The 19,325-nt window shown below is 37.8% G+C and overlaps 1 protein-coding gene across 2 annotated transcripts in view; it reads right to left on the bottom strand.

Annotated features, from left to right (window-relative positions):
* Positions 1-19,325, bottom strand: part of Xirp2 (xin actin-binding repeat containing 2) — a 93,560-nt gene that overhangs the window by 64,834 nt on the left and 9,401 nt on the right.

Below are 19,325 nucleotides of genomic sequence, written 5' to 3'. Positions count from 1 at the left end.
TAAAATGAAAGGCTGAAGATTATAGATGCTTTCGTTTCATTCGGAGGCAGATGTTATGGAAGAAACAACAACAGAATCACTAGAAACAGCTTCATCAGAGTTTGGCCTTTTTTCCTACTGAACCATTTGCCCACCATAGAAGACTTGGACACCGGGTACCAGAGCAAAGGACTGCTTGCTAGTTTACAGAATGATGGCAGCCTTAAGCCAAAGGATTCTCGTGACTAACCCAATCTAAGCACATCCTTAGACAAAAGACGACATATGTCTCAATATTACCTTTCAATGGAAGGAATATAAGAGATCTCACAGTTATGTGTCTGGACCCTGTTAGATCACATATGCCAGAACTGGCTTCAAAGCCATGTTTTCTCATTTAATCTAGTGCCTTCCTGCTAGCACTTTGCTAGATGGTTTACTATTCTTTTGAAAATGTGTGTCTGATGGGGGTGGGGGTGGGCTGGAGAGATGGCTCAGTGATTAAGAGCACTGGCTGCTCTTACAGAGGTCTTGAGTGAAATTCCAGCAACCACATGGTGTCTCACAACCATCTGTAACTGGATCCGATGCCACCTTCTGCTGTGTTTGAAGACAACAACAGCATGCTAATATACACAAAATAAAGAAATAAATAAATCTTAAAAATAAAGATAATGTGTGTCTGTGTGTGTTCACACAAACATGTGCATGTGTACACACACACACGCGTGCTAGTGTGTGTGTGTGTGTGTGTGTGTGTGTGTGTGTGAATGTGTATATATTCACCACTTAAGCATATTCCCCAAGCTTCTCCCTCTTAGAGCCTGTAGCTTCTGGGACAAAGAATGTATATTTGCTTGGTGTATTTTATTATGTAGGTTGGTTTAATATAACCACTTTGGACCAAGGCCTAAATCACTCCGGCAATAACACGCCGTCCCATTTCCTTTTTCCCTTCAGTCCTCAGCCTCCACATTAAAACATTTTATTGGCTTGTTCACTTTTAATTTTTGGGTGTCTTTGAGATTTATTTACACAATGGCTGATAAGAACAGTTTCTGTGACTCAGAGGTAGTTAAAATAACTTACATTTCAGCTCCCTGTCTAGGTGTTCGTGACTTTCTATTCAAGTAAATATTTTATATTTTAATAAAGGTACTTTATTTGCCATGTTATAAGGTACAAGCTATAGAGTTTCAAGAAGTTGTATTCTATAAATACTGAGATTGACTATAGTACACTGATGTACTCTCAAAGATCAGCTATTTGAAATTCAACTGCCATCCCAAAGTTTGATTTATACAAGTGTACAATGTTTCTGAGAAAAATGATCCCCACAAATCACCATCCTAAAATAGATATATCCTATTTTTTGAGTGTTTAATTCATTTGCACAGATAGATTCGGTTATCTTCAATTTCACTGGTCTCACTTCATGTGAGATTATACATACATACACACACATATGACTTGCTAAATGTTCTTCATACTGAATATAAATATTTTGTATAAAAGTCACAAATTTCACTCCTTTGTGGTTCATCTTGGCCTAATCTAGCATGTTTATTTTTGCTAAAATTTACAGATAGTGTTTATATATGAAATATTCAACTCTTACCATATTTAAGCTCTGAGAAAGATGTCCAAAGTTATTATTAAAGCAATCAGTGGCCTGAGTGCTCTGAGATTTGGACCTCATTGCCCAGTGGCCTTTTTGGCAGTGAGGATGCTGCTGCATTTTTGATGAGCTCTCCAATCTTCCTGTCCATCACTCGTAAGCAACTGCATATTCAGCTCTGGGCATGGTATAATAATCACAGTGAACTAACAGGAAGCCACACTGCCTGTCAATCTTCTAAGTCAACACCTTCCAGTTTCCTCACGGCGAAATTGAGTGATGCTCCTTTCTTTATTCCCTTGCAAGGCACCAGGGACTCTTACCATGGTGCTGGTCTGGTCATATCTAACACAGCTTTCAACCTTGACCAGACATCTGTTTCCATAGGGATGCATTGGGAGGAAGAGGGGACAGTGAGCTGCAAGGACCCTGAGTGAGTGAGACGGACTCTGGAGAAGAGCGCAGTGAGTTTAGAATGTTTTACAAAGTAGAAGGTAATGAGAGAACAGATAAATAAGTTCTTCATCACATAGTGTCTGTGGAAAAGTAAAAAAAAAAGATAACAATTGTAAATATGTCGGAGAACAAGTCGAAAGGTTTAGGTGGAGAAGAGGAAACCCCAAATATTTAAACAAGTCCTGTCAGGAAGCCTCATAAGTACTAAGGGCTCTCTCTCTCTCTCTCTCTCTCTCTCTCTCTCTCTCTTTCTCTCTCTCTCTCTCTCTCTCACACACACACACACATGCATACACACATGCGCACGCACATGCATGCACGAGCACATGCACACACAATTGTTAGATGTTTTATGTCCATTGGCCTTCCAGCTAATTCACTGTACAGACTAGTAAAGCTCCATCCACAGGCGGACAGAGGGTCCTCTGCTGTTCCCAGAGCTAATGGCGCCACTCTGTTTAGAATCCATCATACCCTAAGTACACCGAGTTTCTTTTATTGCTTATACCAACGCAATTGCCAATTCATTAAAACATTAATTCTTTACGTGACATAATAAACCACATAAAAAGAACTAACACACAGAATAACTCTGAAAGAGAATTAAATACTAAAAAATAAAAAGTGTCATGAAGGCAAGTATCAGACACTGAAGACAAGAAGGCCTTTCGTTCATTGTCCTATTTGTCTTAGGAGAAGACGTCAGTGATCACCTCTGTAACATAATGCATTCCATAATACGGAAAATTCAAGTCACCATGTCCTTTCGTGCTTTATTATCTCGCAAAACATCATGGGACTTGAATTTACACATACGCTTTGCTCCTACAACTTCTACAAATAAACAAACCCAGTTGACATTTTGTTCCCAGGCCACAGAAATTCATTATACCTGCCTCTCTGGAGAATTCATGTTTACAGCAGTTTTTAAAGTACACTGGTACAATGTTTGTGCTCAGAGGATTCTTGACCAATTATTCACATCCGAACAATAGATTAAGGAAGATTGTGTATTTAACAGTCTTGGGTTCTTTGGACACAATAATGAGTCTCAGCTGCCAGATGCTAAATATAGTAAGGAACAATGGATGAAATTATTTCAGCCTGGGGTTTCTCTTACTTTCCTGAGTCTGTGGTCAAAGGTAGAGCACATAGCAGTGTGAAGCTACTCTCATTAACAACCGTCCCCAAAGGGGTCATCCCTAAAGCTAATATGAACTGTTGTTGCATAGCTGTTCAGAGAGTTTCCAGTTTGGGGTTAAACAGATTATATACGTTACATAAAAGCAAAAAGTGGCAAGCATGTCTCATCGACAATTACTTTCACAATATTAAAAGTTGCAAATTCAGTCCTAATATCTTTATACAGTAGCAATGTGAATTAAAGGCCAGCCGCCTGATACATAAATTCAGGGTCAATGTGTCACTCTGTAATGCCGCCAGAATCATAAAATGTCCGCACATAAAATGCCCAATGTGGCAGGGTTCACAGGGACAAGTGCTTTGTCACTGTCTCTTTTATAAAGCCAGACTTCTTGTCAGCATGTTTTCTAAATGTAATACTTCTTATTGCTTTTGCAATGTGGCAGGCATATTCCCAAACCTTAGCTCTGGAAAAAGTATTACAGCAAGGAGGAGTGCATAATAAAACAGTAGATTCTATGGGTTGAAATAAAAGCACTAGACATTAGACACTGTTAAACTGGCTTATTTGCATATAACTGAAACTTATGTGGCTCATATCTCCCTGTTTTCCTATCCAACATGGACTATGGAAAGGTATATACTATATTTAAATGCCACAGTGAAAACCAATATTGAAGACAATGGGTATCAATATTCACTAATGCAAAAAGCATGTCTTGAGAGAACAAAAACCCTATAGAGTGAAATGGAAAATATATGAACTTTTTAATCTTAAAAACCTGTTAGCAGAGATATCAAGGTGAAATCAAAGGGAAAGAAAGCTTCTCAGAGTCTTGAGGAAAACGTGAGCAGTAGGAAGGCACTGGCAGGTTGCAGATTGAGAATGAGTGACATATTAGCAATAGCATGAAAGCAGATGGCAGACACAGAGATCAGAGGGAAATCTAAGCTGCACACATCACACTGTAAGATATAGTAGGGGAAATACATGGTTAAAATGAAGTTTCAATATAAATGGAAATAGTTAATGCAACCCAAAAGTTAACTTAATCAAATATATTAGTAACCAATATATTAGTAACAATTGTGAAATTTTCTTTTCTATTTTTTTTGGAGCTGGGGACCGAACCCAGGGCCTTGTGCTTGCTAGGCAAGCACTCTACCACTGAGCTAAATCCCCAACCCCATGAAAAATTCAAGTTTATGATGCAATCAGAAATTTCTAATTGTCCAGGGACAGGAAGAGTTTCTGTGATTAAAGAACAACCTTCAGACACTTTTAGTGCCTGAATTTATATACATATATATGTATATATATGTGTGTATTTATATATTCATATTTGTGTTTATATAGTTATGTAATTATATGTTATATTTTATATACTGAATATCATGAGGAACTAGAGAACCAATTATTAACTAATGAATATTAGTTGTGTGACTCCCCCCAAAAAAACCAATGTGAATTTAAACTGAAAACTATGAGGGAAAGAATAAAACCACCTATATTAGCCATGTTAACAAAAAACAAAAACAAAACAAAACAAAACAAAAAACAGGCAAAACCAAGGAAACGCTCTTTAAATAGTACTTCCACATGAAGATAGATGTAAAAGCCAATGTGGTAGTTTTGAATTAATAACAAACTTAATATTGGAAAACAGAGATAAAAGTAAACTCATAAGAAATAGGCAATACATCTAAAACCATTTAGAAAGAAAGACTGGCTGAAATAGATTAAATACTAATAAAGAAAAACTTCCTAAGCTCTATTCTTTGCAGGCAATGTCTTCATGGGGACAAATTATCCAGAATAAGATACGGAAGCAATCTATTGAGGAAATACAATACCTATCTAATAACCGTGGACCTGTATGCACATTATCATTGGACAGAAGCACAACACCAGCAGCAGCCAGAAGAAGAGCAGGGAGAAAGGGTGTCCGCAATTTCCACCTATCATTTTTGTAAGACTAAATTAAGAAGACATGATTTTAATAAGGTAGCTAACAGGATTTACTTCAGGTTATCTACAAAAATCACAGTGTGTCTCCATTATGCTCCAGAGCTCTCGCCTCCTGGGAGGAAGACATTTATAGTCCCAAATGGTAGTATGCATGTACAAGGTACATTGGAACTTGCAGGCAGCACATAAGCCGTCTGTGATGTCAACGTGGCCTTGTCAGGGATGGCATCTGATAAGCCTGCTGTGCCCTGTGTGCAAGGAGGAGATGCAGAACGGATGTAACAGCAGCAAGGCCAAGCGATTGTGTGGGAGAGGTTGGGCGGTGACTTTGAGGACACCCTTAGGATATCTTCACCCCTCACTACACTGGAAATGAAGTACAGGTTTGGTTGAAGAGTTAAATATTTTTAAGATGATGGGAATCTTTAGAAGACCATGGGTGCACCTTAAAATGGTTTCAATAGAATGTCCTGATATTAAACAAACAAACAAACAAAACCCACCTCAAACAGCAATAACAACAATAACAACAAGGGCAACAACAAAACAATTATACAAAGTTTATAGCAGGAACAAAACTGGGATTGGATGTGGGAAACAAAAATTCAGGATCAAATATTTTAGACCATTTGCAGGAGGAAGGCAAATTAGTGATGGAGAATAACTGATGGGTTTAAGTATTCAATTTTGATAAAGATAACCGACAAGCCAGCCAAATGTTAACGCCATTGGACTATGAGAAAAAGAACTGGAAATGCTTTACAAGTGAAAATAAGAGCAGGGAAAAAAACTTTGTTTTTTTGGGGGCAAGGAAGTAGAGATACAGAAAGATTTAAAACTTTCTCCTTGTCATGTGGCTCATGAGCTGCCCACCTGGAGGAGTGGCTCAGTGCTCTGTGTCCAGTTCCCTGGCTTAGTCACACTTCTCAGTCATCTGTCAGGAAGCACGTGTGCCCAGACCAGGCAACTAGTAGTTTCCTTAGTTAGCACTTGAAGGGAAAGTCAAGGAGAGGACTTTGATGGCTAATATCAGTAGTCAGATTGACTTTATTTGGAATCAACTAAAACCCAAGAAGCTTGGGAAATATTGAGGAATTTTTTTCTTGATTGGGTCATTTGAGGTAGGAGGACCCACTCCACATCTGGGTTGCACCATCTTGTGGCAGCCGAGATAAAAAGACAAAGGAGGGAGAGTTTGCTTCTTTGCTTGCTTTCGGTTTCAATGGCGTGTTCACATATTCTTCCACCCAGACGTTTCTTCTCTGGTATGAGAACCCAATTCTTTGCGATTCTGACATACACTGAAGAGCAACTGAGACATCCAGCCTCATGGCCTGAATAATGGTAGATTCCTGACATTTCATGAAGGAGACAGACACTGTTGAACTAGCCAGATTACAGCCTGTCAATTTATCTAATAAATTCCCTTTAGATACATAAAAATTCATTCTATCAGTTCTGTTCTTCTGCGGAACACTGATATATTGAACTTGTTGTGAACTAGTTCATATCCAGATATAACAAACAGACTCCTAGATGGCTAATACCTTGGTGATTATGACTCAAAGAGACCCCAGGTTCAATAGCAAGTTAAACTTTATAGAAGGAAAACAACCTGAACTATTTTTTTTTCTGAAATTTCTACAGTGTCAACACTAAAGGCTTCAATTCAGTTCGAAGAATGTGATGGTGTGTCCCATGGGTCTCTATAAGGCCAAAGGAGTCTTAGATACCACTTTCTCTTTTCATTTCTTTATCAATCATTTTATTTGTTTACACTTCAAATGTTTTCCTTCTTCCAGGTCTCTCCTCCACGAACTCCCCACCCCATCCCCCTCTCCTTTGCCCACCACTTTCAAGAAGGCAAGTTCTTTCACACTGACAGAGCAGCCACCCTGCTATTTATTCTGGATGTGTTATAAAGAAGTCAACTGTTTAGTACTCGGGAAATTGATTTAGAATTGAGTTGGGAAAGTGCTGAGCTAAATTCTATCAAATCTAAATATATGACCTATAACCAAGTTTGGATTTGCATGCAGAAAATGATACCATTAGACATAGCATAGGCTCAGATCCATTAGCAGGAATACATTTTTCTATAATTTTAATATTTGCATATATTTCAGCTAATAAGAAAAACTCACCTCTCCAAGCATTTAAAGTGCACCTGTCATGCCAAATATGTAACCAATTTGAGTCTTTTTATATTCTTGTCTGTATTTGAGTATTATAAAACCAAGAAATAGATAATAAAACGAATGAGCAGGTATCCAATTCAATCTTGCATAAATCACAATTCCTATCTCAATGAGGGAGGGCAAGGGAATAAAATGAGTGCCAGTGGATGCCACAGCAGCATAAAAATGATTCTGTGGCATCCGTCTAGCATAGGAACAGACTGCCTCTTAAATCCTTCACCCCATCATCTTACCATCACCAAATGCATCATGCTGTTGACTGTGTACTTGTAACTTTCCCTGATTCCACTCCTGCATCCAATTGTATTGAAATTTTATTTTTTTGCCTGTGAGGGTGTGTCTCTTCACTTCATTGTAGAGGATAAGCTCTGTTCTCTTTATCAGGTCTTCTCTAATTAGAATTCTTTTTTACCATATACCAGATGGCATCTTATACATGAAGTAGCCCAGGAGAGGGAGAAGAGAAGAGGCAGCCTAAGTTGCACAAACTATATCTAAGATGTTTATATGCCAGCCTTTAGAAACTGTGATAACATATAAAAAACAGAAGTTTTTTTGCTGATGCTATGGATCTAATGATCTTGATATGGGATGATTTCCCTAGATTCTTCATATGGTTAAATTGCAGTCCCCATGAACTTCATATGTGAAAGAGAGGTACAAGATATTAACAGAGTAAGAACAGAAGAGAAGCAAGAGAAGAGAGTGGAGATAGATAGATAGATAGATAGATAGGTACGTATAGATAGATATGTAGGTAGATAGATAGATAGATAGATAGATAGATAGATAGATAGATGATAGATAGATATGTAGGTAGGTAGATAGATGATAGATAATAGAGAGGAGGACAGAGAAGATGGTGGGAGGAAAAAGAAGGAGAGGAGTGTTAGAGGGAAGGAGGAGTGTGTGAAGGAGAAGGAGGAGAAGAGAGAGAGAGTTTGGTTTTGTACTGTTGGAGGTAAAAGTGATATAGGACGGATCTGTCTTCCGGAAGCCAGAAAAAGCAGGGGATACATCCTCTTGTAAAGCTGCTTGTAGGAGCTTCTCCTAGAAGGCACCCTGACTTCTGCACAATGAGTCTCCTTGGGATGCAGAACTCTTACAACTACATGATAAAATTTTCCTGAAGCTCATGGTCATTTGTGACAAAACAATAGGAAATTGTGTGCCTTGTTTTAAAATTCTTCTCTCATACGTTTCATTGCAACCACAGTTTCTCCTCCTTTCATTCCTCATAATCAAACACCGACTACTTCCCGCTTCCCCAGATCCACTCTTGCCTTTTCCCTTCAGAAAATTAGGTCAACTTGACACAGCCTGGAGATTTTTAGGAGTAGGGAACCTCTATGGAGAAAATGCCCCCATAATCTTGTCCTGTGGGCAATCCTTTGGTGCATTTTCTTAATTGGTAATGGATATGGAAGCTGCCAGCTTACTGTGGGTGGTGTCAGCCCTGGACAGTTAGTCCTGGGGTATAGAAGAAAGCAGACTTGTGAAGCAACCTAGTGAGTAGTATTCCTCTATGGGCTCTGCATCCTGTCTTGCTTCCAGGTTCTTGCCCTGATTTTGCGGGATGATGGACTACAAGGCATAAGATGAAACAAATCTTTTCCTCCCCAAGTTGCAGTTGGTTAAGGTGATTATCCAGCAATATAAACATTAACTATGACAGAAACAAACAGAATCATTCATTGTACACGTATAGATAGCTGTCTAGGAAGAGCACAGAGAGAAAGAGGGAGAGGGGGAGGGATGAGATGGAGAGAGAGCTTGCTTGGGTCATGCCAATTCAATCTGTCTTGTATGCCTGTATGCAATAAATTGCTGTAAAGATTTTCCATGACTTCCAGTAGGAAAGCAGTTGTGAATGAACAGAATTCAAGAAGAAATGTGATAATCATTAGAGTGAAAATACTGCGAATTTGGGCATATTTGAGAATTTAATTACACTCCTATTAAACATTTCAAATTAATTCCTTAGCTTAGAGAATTGGCCCGTTTTAAAAAAAATCAATAATTGGATGAAATGATTTAACTTTCAATGAAAAGTTCAAATAAGTTGAACCATTAAATGCTTGTGGATGGTTTCTACTTCTTAGCATGAATTTCGGTGTTATATTTTTCTTTACTAGAGAAATCTCACACCACGATAAACTGTCCATTAATGAGTGACTAAATGCGCATCATTTTCCTTGCATTATACATTGATTCCCATATTTGGTAGGGACTTCATTCCTGTTTTCCTGATGAAGTAATGAACAAAAGATTAAAATCAAGTGCTGGGGAAAACATTTCAGTGGTTAAGTGCCTTCTGTGTAAGACTGAAGACCCACCTTTTCATTACTCAACCACACATAAGAGTGTGTAAGAGACAAGGTTTTGGAGGACTGCTTGAAACAATGATTTCTAGAATTGCCAAGGCCCTTGCTCACAAGATCTCATAGTGACTATGATTGCGTGCACAAGACCTGTGCAAAACCCAATCAGTCAGAATGCTGGCATGAATGAAGGCCTCCTGATGCCCTGCCCACAGCTGAGAAGGTATGGGGGTTCATAGCTAGTTTCTCTTTAGGATGTGGCCTTTTGTAGATTGTCCGTCTTCCAGGGGATGGTCCTATATAGACCCATGGCAGTGCTAATGGACTCAGTGTATTTACCAAAGAGATAACGCTGTTGGGATGTTGAGAGGAAGAAATGATAGGGCTGTTCTGGTGTGAGTTTGAGTGAAGGTAGTGCGTGTGTGCGTGCATGCCTGAGTACATGCGTGTGTGTGTGTGTGTCTCGAAGGGGTGGATTTGATCAAAAGACACTACACACATGTAAAAGTGAAAGTATTCTTAAAATCTTGAGTATTCACAATTATAATCCACACAATGAAGGGGCAGATAGGTGAACCCCTCCAGCTGACTAGCCAGCTGACTAAGCACGTCAGTGAGCTCTGGCTTCCTGTGGAGATATTTCTCCAAACAAGCAGCAATAAGTCACCCGATGATGACCTCAGGAATTCACATACATGTAGGCCATCATGCATACATGCACACACTGAAGCTTGCACTCATATATATGCTCGACACACAGACGCACGTGTGTGTAGCCAGTAGAACCAAAGTGACTGAAACCTCCTTACATTTCTGCGTTTGTACTTCTTCCTGTTTGCAATGCTTTCATGTAAAGATAGTTGTTCTGAAGTGTTATGTTTACCTTTCCAAGAAGATTTTCTATTTAAGGATATGAATTTTTCCTGCTTCATGTATATCTGCATATTAACCCCTTCTAGATATTGATTTTAGTCTAGTCTGAGGTAGATCAGAGGGAAAACAGTGCATTGAACTTCTGCAGCAATGACTTGCTCCCTTTTCTTTCGTATAAGCTTGTGTCTAGAAGTGGAACCCACAGGAGGCTGTTCATTTGCATTGCTTTGGTGATTACAGAGATCAGGCCAATGAAACGTTAGGGATGGAACCAAGAGAGCAGGGAAATGGATGGGCTTGACTGTAAGGTGGAGAAAATGCGGAGCAGAAGACATGGCTTTCATTTCCTAGTGATTTATTCTGCTCCCTGGATGAAGGGTGGAATGACGCTTCTCTTTTCCTTTGGCTTGAATCTGCTCTCTCCTACCTATTGAGGGAATTTGGTACTCTGTCCTTACAGGGTAGTCAATCGTTAGCTAGTCAGCATTATGGGGACAAATTAATAATCATTGTACTTAGTCATGCTTTTCTTGGAAAGAGAAGGGAAGAAAAATGCTTGAAAAATTCTCAAGAAATATGTTCTTCTAAGAAGTGTTAATCTGACCTTATTTCTAAAACTAGAAATAAAACAATTTGTGCCATTTTATTGTTGGCTCCTGAATTAAGAAAAAAAAAGCCCAGATGGCCGTCCTGCTGAAGAAGCCAGCTTGTCTGAAGATACTCCACATGCAGTAATCATTATATAAGTTATCTTTAGGAAATTGGTGGCATATACTGCACATCTTTGCCAACACCCCAAACTACACTGATCTGCACATAAAAATAGATGAAAATGAATACAGTCCAATATGGTAAAGAAATTAAAATATCACAGATAGTCTAATGGCAGCTCAATTTTTTCCCACTTAACTCAGATAATGGGTCTTATACTTTAGTCAGACATGACAGAACATGTTAAATCAAGTATTTGGGAGGTTGAATTAGAAAACCCTTGGTTCTGATACCTAGGATACATTATGGAATTTTTTTACATATATATCTGCATATATTTTATACCTTCTATATACATATGAGATTCCTTATGGAGTCTGTGTTAGAGCACATTTATTTCCAGTTTTTTCATCTTGCACCAACATATAATTCATTCTAGAAAAAATTTATAAATCTGTCTAACAGTCTTGGTTGGACCTACTTTGAAAAGGTAGAGCACTAGGAAAGTAGCCTTCTTCTTTTAGTCCATAATTTGTGATTTCTAGTTCGACCTTAAATCAATTGCTTAATGTTTTTTAAAACTCTTGTTTTTTTTTTTACCTATACAGTGAGACCTAATAATTGCCTGTGGAGACTATACATAATCTTATGAAATGAAAGTGTTCAATGTAGTAAGTGTCTTTAATAGAGCAAACTAAATGCTTTTTCTGTCTTCTAACCATGCAAGTATTTTTGTATACCCCACATAAAGATATGTGGATTCATAGACTTATAAAAAGTATATAGATACATAGATCTACGGTGGTAAATAAGAAAAGTTATAAACACCAACATCAGTATGTAGCAAATATAGGGCTTGGTTCTGACTTGTCTACAGTTCATGTTTCATTTCATTTCATTTCTTATGGAATGTATCCTATCCTTATATCTATCATGATGTCCACACCAAAGAGGACACAGACATAAAATATTAGGTAATTTAGAGTTAGGTTTGCAGGAAGGAAAAATACTACACGTGCAGAAAATACTACTACGTTGCAGAAAAATATAAAAGGGAAAATTATTTGGTAAATGTATGTGATATTCAAAAATTGGAGTGCTGGGACTAGATAAGGAACCAAGTTGGTAGAAGCAAGCATTCCAAGAGTCATCTGAAAATAGATTCACAGAGACAACAAAGATGTCACACTTGATGGGTCATGCGTTCCTCCAAATGACTGTTCATGTTCTCTCTGCTCTTATGCATTTTAAGAACTATAAATGATCACTACAGTAGTGCAAAAGGGTTGTTTGTGTGCTTTAATTTCTAAAGTCCCACAAGCAGAGAACTTTGTACCTTTGTCCTGAACTAGATCAGATGTCACTACATGGATTCCTACTCAACTCTATTTGACCTGTAGCTACCTACTAAAGGGAAGTGTATGTCATTCTTTATATACAATTCATCATATCCTGTTTGTGTTGCTATCTGTTAAGTAATCATGTGCTTCAAATGTTACATTGTGAAGAAAGTATAACCTAAGTAAAAAGATGTTGCTGTATATGATTAGTTTGGTTATAAACATTATTTCTATCTATGAATTTCTTCAATTTAAATTGACTTTTATCTTGTTTTCCTTATGTTCTATGTTGTAGAAAAAATCTTAGAATTCATATCATTCTACATTTATATTTCTTACTGTGTTTCTGCCTTTAGAGGAAACGTCTTCCCCACTTTGTTTCTGAAATATTTCTCAAACTGCTACTTCATTATGATGCGCCTAAAATTTTCAGAGTCTTATCTCTTCAAATGATGCCTCTTGTATGTTCGTTGTCTTCTGAGAAGGCTTTGTCTTAGCATTTCTCATGGCTAGAAATTGAGTCTCAAGAAAGAGGAAGCCAATATGCTCATCTCAACCATAAAGGGATTGTGGGAAAAGATGATGAAAAGAAAATGTTATGCCTTTTAAATACATTAAACTATCTCTCTGTACCCCTAGTGTGTTTGGGATTTCTAGAATATAGAGAAAATGACATTTTTGTCAAACATAGACCAATGGTAGATGGAATAACCTCTACATATTATCATAAAATATATCTTTTCCTTGAACAAAGAAGCGTTTCTTACAGGCTTGGGAAACCTTATAGACCATTTGCACGAAGCTGTTTTGTTTTGGTGTCAAGAACACCATCAGCATTTGTATTGATCTTGTGGCCAAATTAAATAATAGCTTTTAAAAAGGCACTGTTTATTTTGTTTGTAGTTTCAATGTCTCTGTCCATCATGGTGAGGGAAACTTGGTAAAACTGAGTAGTTCATATCAGCATCAGGAAATGGAAAAATGGTCTACAAGAAGGGCTCACGGCAAGACAGTTGTCACTCACATTTCCATGGATCTATTTCTGTTACTAGACTCTACTTCCCAGTTTTTAATCTCCTTTGATCATGTGAAGACACTGTCAAGGGATTGATCCATCCATTAGCTTAGAACCTTTGTGATCTAATTGTCTCACGAAGCTCTGTGACAGAACTCAGAGTTATATTTTACAAATCTGCTCTCAGTTCATTCAAATTGACACGATGAACTACAAAAGCATTCAGAGATGAGAAACAAGCAGTTGTTATGTAATAGAGATGAGACTTGAATAATTTGGAGTGTGTATGAACATCTTCCTGAAAAGTCCATGCTTAAAGTTGCTAAATATAGGCAGAAATTAGCAGACTAGTTATTTACTCTCTAGTACCTTGAGCAATGCTTGTGCTAAGAGCATGTAGGGCCAATAGGAATCTCATCCCTTCTCAGAAATTTCCCAATTCTTTATTCTCCTTTAACTTTCACCTCTCTGTTAAGAAGAGAATATGAAATGTATTCTGTTGAAGCACAATAAGGAGGTTCCAAGTCCCCAAATAGTATGTCTCAATAACTTAGCTGTTAACTAAATAGCTTTTTCTTCAAAGAATAACACACTTCATTTGAAAAGTAAGATTTACTTAAATCAATCCGATTTGTCTTAGAGAAGTCCAGTCTCTTAATCTGAGGAAACTTTTTAATGATTAGAAGTTTTAATCTAAAAATATTTTCTCTGTCAAGTCCTCAAACTTCACTGTACTTTGATATTCTAACCTTTTGAACTTAATGACTGATAGACTTAGTCAAAGCAGGAAAACCATACTGATCCCTCTGATTTTTTTTGTTGTACATTATTTGGAACAGCTAGGAAATGAAGAAAAAATTCACACACACACACACACACACACACACACACAAACACTTAAAAATACAGCATTGCTTTTAAACGCCCTGTTATTCTGGAAGTCATTTCACTCTTTGAAAGCACTAATGTGCTCAGGAAAACTCTACACAAAGCATTGAACACATCCAACACAATATGGCTATTACATTAGCTCCTCTTGGATAGGAGGATAAAGCTGCGAATGGAAAGCAGAAATATACAGAATCCCTTGTGGGATAGAACTTCTTAAAAGCCGTAGGTTGTAATAACAAAAGAAGAGGTAATTGACATCCTGGTCCAGTGTGCGCATTGCCAAGATTGCATTCTGATTATTGTCCCCACTTGGTAAAAGAAACAAGGTGTATAAAATAAAGACTAGATTATTTTTAACTTAAAATGTTTATGAATTAAAGAAATGATAGTTTTTTATTTTTAATTAAAATTTTTATACAATATATTTTGATAGCATTTACCCCTTTGCAAACTCTTCCCAGATCTTACTCACTTCCCTCCCCACCCAATTTTATATTCTTTCTCTCTTTTTCTCTTTATAAAAGAAAAAAAGAATACAAAACCAAACCAAAGTAGAACAAAATAGAAAATACAAACCCACAAAACCACAAAATACAAAATTGAAAAACCAACTAAACAGGTAAAAGTCCCATGACACACACACACACACACACACACACACACACACACACCACCCCACACCAAATGAAGCAAACCAAATAAAAAACCAAAACCAAAACAAAGGAAAGGAAAAAGCACAAGCCCCAAAAGTTCATAAACATACCTTAGAGTTTATTTTGTATAATTAAACTACTTCTGGCTATCAGGCCTGCCCTAGGGTATAGTTGATATACACTGTGACACTTAATTGGGAAAAAATGCTATTTCCTTTGTTAGCATGTATCAAATTGCAGATAAAGTTACAATAACTCCAATGTATCAACATCCAATTAATCAGGTGCTGGATAAACCTCTCCTGATACACTTACCATGACCTAAATACCCTTTATATCCAACTGCAGTTTGTAATTTCAACAAAAATCTGTGATGTCAGATCCCTAATGCTATGGTGGTATTAGCCACAGTCTAAGGAGTAGCAAGGAGTTGATAGTCTCCCCTGCTTAGGATACACATGGAATACAAAGTTCCTAATTCTCACCTGCCCTAAATTTATGTATAGTTACTTGTTATTAAAACTATGGCATTTGGGGTTTCTTCTTACTCAAAGCCTAACCCTTAAAGTAGGCAGTAACTTGGGGGACTCAGTATTTGTGGCTTCATTCACCCTGTTTTTTTCTTTTTCTTTTTTCTTTTTTTCGGAGCTGGGGACTGAACCCAGGGCCTTGCGCTCGATAGGCAAGCGTTCTACCGCTGAGCTAAATCCCCAACCCCTCACCCTGTTTTTAAAGGAAAAAAGTATTAAAACTAGCGTTTAGACACCATCTAATTGAAACCTGCTGTCTGCCATGCAGATTCAGACAGCTCCACTCATAAACACCTAATTTAATTAACACATTCAAGTAAAGGCTTTCTGGATTCATGGTATTTAAACTCATGTGCAGTAGAGGACACAGGAAGAAAAGTTAAGAAATGGAGGATAAATATACGAAGCAGCAAAAGTTATCATGTATTGTACTTCATACATTTCCATGTAAAGTCTTCATAAGTTTACAACTTTGTGTATTTTGACTAATATGTATTGTTTTTTCCATCAAAAACTTGAGTGGATCTCTTCAATTTGGATTGCTTTCCCACTGTATTAGGGCAGTGCCCCTAAAGGGGGACTTATTCTATCAAGCTAAGCCTCTGCTTTGCTTTCTTTTTCAAAGCTATTTTTAATGTTTAAGATGCTTAATAAGAACTGTGTCTTTTAACTGCTTGCCAATACAATATCACCTCTCTCATAAATCACTGATCTGTAGGTTAATCATCTCTGCCACAGTTTCATATCAATAATACCAATTTCATCTGTTTTAAAAACGGCAGCACATCTTTTAAATTACAATGGCTGACAGTGACCGGAAATGCTCTTTACTAGTATTTCTGTGAGCACCGAGTAAATAAAGACTATTTCTAGAAAGCAGAGGCAGGTGTTTTTCTAACAGTGAGTGGCAAAGTTATCCAAAGAGTTTTGTAGAATGGGTTATTAAATTTTTATTATTACCTGGAACTAAAATTCCCCCAAGAAGCAAACTGATACTTCAGATTAAAATAGCCAGTTTACAGCTATTTAAAATGTTTTCAGACATCTACAGTGAATACTCTGAATTACCTTGACATAACATTATAAAATCCAATGTGCCTTCAGTTCAATGGCTTTCATCGTTTCTTTTCTATTTTTGTTGTTTTTTTTTTTTTCAGAAAGTAAGTCTTAAATTCTGCAATGGAAGTTATTAAGAAAATCAGGAAAGTTAGTTAAAATGAAAGTTTGTAGAGAAAGTAAAAACAAATGTCAGTTGTGCAAAAACGCGAGTCTCCCACAATAAAATTCAGTTTTTCAATCAAAATTTGGCATGCCCAAGTGGAAATGTGTACACCACATGAGCAGGTGAAAATTAAAAATGAAAAAAAAAGTTTGCTGGGAAACTAAACCCAGGAACTGTTGGGCTTCCTGCCAAAGTTAAGTTTTGCCAGCTTTTTTTTTCTTGTTCCAACACAGCCATGTCTTCATCACCACTCTCAGCTCCGAGTCCTGGAAGTTAAGTACTGAGCGGAGATGCAAAGCTAATGCGTGTGCCTTGCATGCTGCTCATGTAGGTGTACACCCGTCTTTCTGTGGTGCACCATGGATCAGAAGCAGCCCTCTCCTTGGTCTGTGAGTTTTGGGTTTGAGGGCTGTCCCAGGATACACTAGAAGAATATGCTTGCTAAGTTGTGGGACTGTGATAGGCAGCCTGGTTCCTGATTGAGCTAAGGCTAGAAACCCCAGTGACCCTAAAAGGGATGGTGGGATGGTAAGCATTTCGCCTGTTCCCAGGTACCAGGTCCTGTTACTAGCCAAAGCCCCCAATAGATTTATGGCTACTGGTCCCAAACATCACACTCATTATCAGTGCAAGGTATGAATCCTTTGTGATAAACCCCATGAATTCGACTGCCTAAGAGAAAGGATCACAGGAGAAAGTAAAAGCATCAGATTATATTATATTATATATCAAATTTTATATAATTTCAGACTTGAGCATATAGTTACTGAGAGACTTATACTGAACACAAATAAAACACTTATACTAGTATCTAAACAACACACACACACACATTTGTACACGCACACACGTATACACACACAGACATGGCACCTAAATAATCTATAAGGCTCCATTCTTTCTGAGATGTCTTTTTCAATTTTGCCCATGTTACTCCTAAAATAGACCATTTGTATTCATATATTGTGGTGGCTCAGATGAGATGTCTTTTATAAGTATGACGATCTGAATACTTGTTCTGTAAGTGCTATTTGAAGGAGGATTAGAAGGCCTGGCTTTGCTGGAAGAAGAATGTTGATGGAGGCAGCCTTGAGGTTTCTAAAGATTCGCATCAATTTCTGCTAGATTTCTCTGCTTCTTGCTATTGTTTAGGGTGGGAGTTCCCAGGGCTCCAGACATGGACTCTAATTCACTGCAACCATAAACCCCAAATAAACTTTGTTTTCTATAAGTTGCCTTGGTCATGCTCTTTTATCCCATCAATTAAAATTAACCAATACCTTAATTCTTCTATGTTACCAAAACTATAAAAGGCCAGCAGGGCTTGCTTTTTTTCTTTCTTTCCCTTTTATTTTTTATTTCTCACAAATCTGTTTCTAGTTTCAAGTTTTCCAGTTGTGGAATTGTCAGAAATAATGCTAAATACAGTAAGAATTCAACAAAACCTGAGGAAAGTTTTTCTTCTACAATCGGCATGCATATAGTCTTGTGATCTTTTATTTAATGTTAAGGGCCCTCACATATGCATATGCACACACAAGCATGATCTTGGGAATGGAAATGTACTCAGGACATGTTGACTGGATGTAGTTGAACTTACTTTCCGTGAGGCAGACAGTATAATGCTGTGGGGCCAGGTGAGACATGTGAAGGGGAGGGTAGCTGACAGCAGGTCCAGGTTGGGTGGGTGGGGACTAGGTCTAGCATTGCTACTTTAAGCACTGACAACTACTTCCGAAACAGGAAGCGGGGTCTTCCGAGACTCCTGAGTTGATCTTGGCCTTTATCAAGAAGCACATGCCATTAGGGCATTGATCTGAGTGTCCATCACATCTTGTCCTCTTAATTCTTATTTATGTTTGTCTCTTTAATTTTGATTGTTTTTAATTGAAAAATTCACATGCATATTCATTGTATCTTCATCAAATCCAGTCCCAACTCTTCCCTGTCTAATTTCTCTTGGAAATCTTCCATCATGTCTGACTTTGTACAGAGGCTGGCATGGAGTTCTCTTTGTAATTCACACAGGTCCTCAACATTTGATGGTCTCCTTGCCTCATTGTAACTTTAATTCTTTCAAAGGCTACTTTTAATGATAGTTCTTAACCTCCCTCCAAGCTCATCACCCACCAGAGGCAGTGGAAAAGAAAGGTTATTATGATACAGGGGGAGTGGACCTGTTTAGAAATGGTTCTTTGGAGCAAATCCCATCTGCGTTGTCAGAAAATCTGCAGTTCAGTTCATGGGTCAGCAGTAGCAGCTCGAATCACTCTAAAACACTTTGTTGATACACCAGCAGTCCAGTTCAGTAGTGTTGGGATAGCAGCAGGAGTGGCAAGATCCAGTGGGAACAGCCAAACCTCGACTGAATTAGCACAATTCAGCTGGAGGGATTTGGGCCAGCAG

The sequence above is a fragment of the Rattus norvegicus genome, chromosome 3 (assembly GCF_021556685.1).
Source record: "Rattus norvegicus strain SHRSP/BbbUtx chromosome 3, alternate assembly SHRSP_T2T, whole genome shotgun sequence".
In the NCBI taxonomy this organism is placed as follows: domain Eukaryota; kingdom Metazoa; phylum Chordata; class Mammalia; order Rodentia; family Muridae; genus Rattus; species Rattus norvegicus.
This window is presented reverse-complemented; position numbering and strand designations above follow the sequence as displayed.